The following is a 5,933-nucleotide window of genomic DNA, read 5'->3' on the forward strand; positions in this document are numbered from 1 at the left end:
TATACTGTCACTATTGTCACCGTTTGGCTGCCTTCAGGTCTATTGTCATCACAATATACTCTCAGTCTATATTATTATACATAATATGTATAATTATTGTCTTATTATTGAGCATGCATCAGAACATAATATGTACATTTTATTACGTACAATGTGAACAAGTAAGAATCAAACATTGCATCAGTCATTTGAGGTCATACCCCCAGCTCTAGTTGAAGGAGACCTTTTAAAACCTGTCACTAACCAGGAGGCCAGCTTGGTGTGTTGGTAGGTTTGGCACCCATTTTGTTGCCAGGGGTCCGATGCCAGTTATCAATTGACCCATCTCCGACCATCATGTCGTACTGGGAGTAGGGTGAGCTCCCGGGCATCTTTATGGGGGTTACAGGACCTGGGAGAACGACAGATAACACTTAATACCAAATGGCCTTCACATCTATTAAAAATTGTCCCAGTGATGTTTCAATCACAGCTGTCATGAAACTAAAATCAACTCAAACACAACTCACCATTTTTGTGGTACACATTTTCAGGAGAGGAGGTATCAGGAGAACAGTTTCCCTCCATCATCCATTTGAAACGGGACTGTTGAGCTCCCAAGTCCTTCATGGATCCAGACCCCCCAACTACAGAGCCACCAAGATCCAAACCTGTGAGGTTCACCCCAGAACCAAATCCTGTGCAGCAAAAAAACACAAACAAAACAAAGACATTAATTTAACATTTTAATTTCAAATAACTATGAGTATATATCCTGATGCATGAGTATATATATATATTTTTTAATTGTAAACAGTTCACAATTTAACCTTAAAACAAAAATGCTCCAAACAAATGTAGAAACTAATGTGGTTCTGACTAGACATGAGCTGGTTCCTGTTTTAAAATGCATCACAAATTTATAAAGTCCTTGTTTCAAAAGCATTTAAGTGGAAAAAAAAAAGTTTTAAAGTTTTATTAATATCTAAAGACTTGCAGTACTATCATATCCACTAGGAAACGTATTTGTGAATATTAGAATACGGACCATAAAAAAAACTACAGTCAACTCTGACAACTTAAAATTTTGTTTTCAGAGTCAAGAGTTGTTGTTTAGAACAAATAAAATCCCCCCCAAAAATAATTACAGTATAACTTTGTTGTATGACAGAATATACATAGTTCTTTAACATTATAAACTTTTTTAAATTTCAATTCTTTTGTCTGTGAATACATCAGAACCTGAATTTGCACCATCAAACGATTCATTTCCCATAACACCTGAATTTAGAATAAAAGCAGAAAACAAAAAAATACTGTTAACATTGTTAAATTATTCATAAATTTAATTGTAGCATGGAAATGGCAAAAAATGACATTGGAGAATGGAAAAACAGCTTGATAATTTTAGCAGATAATCTAATAAATCTTTATTTTTGTTTGTCAGCTTGCTATAAAACGACAGACCTCACACAGAAAGCTGCACTTTATTGTCTCACCTGTTAAAGAGGCACATGGAAGTAATTAACCTGTTACTGAGCAGTAAAATGAGCTGCAGACAGACCCCAATAATCTGTAGCAACATTTAGTGGCGTCTCACCACTCGTCTTCTCCTTCCTTTATTTTGCCATATATTTTGCCATATAATGTATGTCACTACCTTACCATCATAATTCAATTCATTTCAGTGTCACTCGCTACTTGTCACACAACCTGTGTAGTTTATGTTAGTCATGTGCAATATGCATCATGAGCATTTAAGCTAATATTGCCACCTGTGAAATACTTTTTGGTACTTTATTTTGTACCCTTGCATGCTTTAGTTTTTATTTTTTAGCGAGTCGAATCAGTTCTTCTCATCCTGAACATTTCATTGCGTTGTTGACCCTGTGTTAACCTGCACATGACAAATAAACATCATGACATAACATCAGCTCTTCCCAACTGTTGCCAAAAATAACAGCATAAACAAAGTCACTGGATTATTTTTTGCCATGTCCTGGATGACTGAGGGTTATTACTAATAATTTCTACTGTGTTTATTTGCGAACAGCGTTGGATAAACGCAGTATGTTAACAGTATTGTCGTGCTTTTGCTTCCGGCGCGGCGATGGAGGTGTGCAGTTACGTGAAGATAAACGACAAAGATCTTTCACAAACTTTCCTTCCTCAAGTAACAGGTAAGTTACAATGGCAGCTGAGTTGTTCTGACCCCAACACTGTGTAGTTTCAGTCTCTACATCTGGCACAGACAGAATTTTGCAATGTCCATGCAGTGAGCCATGAGAACCGAAATCATACAACAGAACACTGAACTGAAATGCCTCACGATGCTCGATTGTCCAGATGGCTGCGTTGCATTCACTGACCTAATATAGGCTCGGAAAACTAAAACAAAATACAAAACCAAGCTTAAAGGCTGATAAACAGTTTAACCAGCAGAGTATGTTCGTTTGACATGCATCTGAACAGCATTCTTTAAAGGACAGCCTATTGCCCGCCTCCTTTCATCAGATATTTATTCAAGATGCTCGACACAGACATCCTGCAAATAGTATCAATACTCGACGTATTGAGGGTGGCCTTTAGCTACTACCACACCAACATTTAGCTCAATGTCTGTGAAGCTGGTTGAGTAATAGCCATTTGTGTAGTTGGTAAGATTACTTAAGTGTAGTAGCTGTCTTGAATGGGACAGACTCAAAGGCTAATCAGATGTAGATGTTCAACTAATAATTACTTTCTGAGTTTTGTGTCAATCCATCTAAGATACTTTGCAGTGTAAACAAACACCCATGTGGTAAAACATTACCAGTGCTTCACCTTCAGCAGCGGGCGATAATGAGCGTGTCAGTGTTCGATAAAGCGGTCTAGAAACTATTAATTACCGGAGTATGATCCCAGAGTTTTCTGCTGCATGTCAGCCACTGATCCAGCCAGGCCGGGGTGGGGCAGAGTTTCAGCCCCAGGCAGTTTGGGACCCACGCCACCCTGGTGGGAGGGGGAGAGTTTGGAGCTGCTGCCCAAACCTCCAACCTGTTGAAGCTGCCTCTGCTGCTGGAGTACTGCCATGATCCTGGCCAACTGAGGTGACATAACAGACATGAGCTGGGGCAGGGGTGGGGAGTAGAACTATCAATGGCATGATGTGTAAGCACACCTGCTGAGGGTCAGCCTGCTGCCGAACATTAGGTGGGAACTTCCTCTGGTTTTGCAGCATCTGCTGTTGCTGTGGAGGCTGCTGTTGCTGCATCAGGAGCTGGCAAGCCTAAACAAGCAAACACAAAGGAAGAGTAAGACAATATCAGTCATGAACTTCCAACTCAACAACTCAACTTTTAACTCAACATTAGAAAATTATTGAGCAGATGTGGGACAGTGTAAATCAGGTGCATCTGAACGTCTGTTAGAAAAGTAATCTTTTAAAACTTGTAACACTTCCAAAGAGCCAAATCAAAGTTTTGTCTCCATCGTTATTTTGGATCCAGCAGCGTTGTGAAGAAATATGGCAGCAGGTTTCAGATGAGTCTTTTTCTTACCAGCTGAAACTGGATCTGAGGTGGGTAGAAGCTGAGCATAGTGATCTGCTGAGGGGACAGCTGAAGAGGAAACACACCTCCCCCAACTCCCGTCATCCCTCCCAGGCCACCGACACCCCCCACGCTACCACTGGAAGGTGGCATCTGCTTCAGAACAGAGCTTTGGACCTGGAGACACACACAAAGACAGAAACAACTTGTTACGATTAAACTTGTGAAGCTTATTAGCAACTACTGAAAATGGTTCAAATTTCTTACAGATGTGGAGTCTCATATCTTCCATTTAAGGAGAGAGAGACTAGGTGCATGCAAAGTCAATGGGTGCAATTTGTTTCTTGCAAAAAAACAAACAAACAACAAAAAGCACCAATATAAAGATGTAAAAAAAAAAGACTCCAAGGCACAATTTTCCTAAAGCACGTAAAAAGGCCTCTACTTTCAGGCCAAAGTCATCTGGAGGGGATTCCAGCAGCTGGTGATACAATGTAGTGTGTTAACGGTGTTCTTGGTCACTGTGGTCCCTTTAGATCAGGGGCGCCCAGTACGTAAATCGCGATCTACCGGTCAATGGCAATTTGAGTAGATTGCATGGCCAAATAGACATAAGACTTCTTTTTTTAATTAATTTAAACATTTTAAATCAGGGGTGCCCAAACTTTTGCTCTGAAAGGGCCAAATTTAAAATCTATCAGTGAACTGTGTGGCAAATGTAATAATACATGAAACGCAAATAATAATTTTTTTTTTTCTTCTAGATGGCCTCCCTTCTCCCCTTACAGCCATCCTCTCCACACCATTATTATGAAATATTTATTCTAATGACTATCTAGTGTAGGTTTTTTTTTTTTTTTTTTTTAATAGGATAGAAAGAAAGAAAAGACAAAGTAAGACTCCAAAATATAAGAAATATACACAAAGAGAGCACACGGCAAAACACCCGTCCACTGTCTGTTCACCTGCAAAGAACATGACAAAACACAGCAACAAAATACATATGTATAAAGAACTTAAAATATTCATGGCTTTGCAGTAAGTTTCCATAAATATATATACCCATACCTACACCTATATACATACATACATACATACACATGAATATACACTCACATACATATCTATATATCTACATATAAAGCCTACATAAGCATCCCTGCTTCTATTTGTGTGTGGTTGTGAGCATGCATAAGTGTATAAGGCTTCTCTAATAGAACATTTATTAGTAACTGTGAAGCAGCAGAGACCCGACCCCCAAGACCAGAGGCAGACGAAAAAGGGGGGACCAGAGCCCAAGACCCCAGGAGGGACCCCGACCGCGGAGCCCCCAGAGCCACCCACACAGGACGAACCACTCACCCACCCCCCAGAACGGACCACAGGGGAGAACCGGAAGATCCCCACCAGCGACCACATACAGTGACCCCCCGGGGCCAACAGCGACAAACTCATAGGCCTCCGTTGGAACCCGCCGCACCGATGTAGGTCCAGGTCCAGGCACCGAGGCCCGGGCACCGAGGACTCACACCACCCAGGCCAAGGCCCGACAGGGCCAGAGGACCCGAGCCCCACCAGGCAGACACCAGGCCGAGCCGACACACCCCCAAGCGCCCAGCCCCCGACACCAAGGGCCCCAAGCGCGCCGGCAGGCAAGGGCACACCCCACCAGGGGGCCGCGCGATAGGGGCGCGATGCCAAGCACCCCCAGTTGTATCAAAGAAGGGGCAGTCCGAGTCTCGGCCTAACAAATACCCATTCATACACAGACACAATCACACTATCCCAACCTCAGTCTCACATTCACTCACTCAAAGACATACAATAACGATACATTTCATTCTTATTCCCGATACGCACTCTATACCCCCCAGGTCCAAGACATGTACCCGCCCTCTACAGGGGGCAGCCCATGCCCAAACCCAGGAGGTAAACCCATTCATTCTCGAGCGGAGAAGAGCCAATACCCCAGACCCGGTCCAGGCCATGCCCCGCCGACAGGACACCCCCCCACCATGAAGAGGACACGCCACCGACCATTCATCACTTGACTGACATACAGGTTAGCCAATCTGTGACCGGACCTTTTCTGACACATAGGTGCATGTGCAAACAACCGTGCTAAAAACAAACGAGTTACCTTCAGTTTATTTCTTCTAATCTAAACTCAATAAAGTGTGTAAAATGAGTTGGGGAGCTGGACCAAGTAAGAAGCAAAAAACCTAACATTTCTATACGGAACGGGAGGAGAACTTTTTTTTTTCTCTAAAATGTCATATTCGAAGTGCATTTGCATCTGCAAGTGAACCGGAGCGGCATTTTTGGACTATTCATAAAAACTATGACACCGACTCCTTCTGAAAAGTGAGCTGAGAATGAAAACGGTGAAGAACTAAGATCCCAGTTATCCAGACAGGAGTCATT

This window comes from Nematolebias whitei, chromosome 17 (assembly GCF_014905685.2).
Source record: "Nematolebias whitei isolate Nwh7 chromosome 17, NemWhi1, whole genome shotgun sequence".
Taxonomy (NCBI): Eukaryota; Metazoa; Chordata; class Actinopteri; order Cyprinodontiformes; family Rivulidae; genus Nematolebias; species Nematolebias whitei.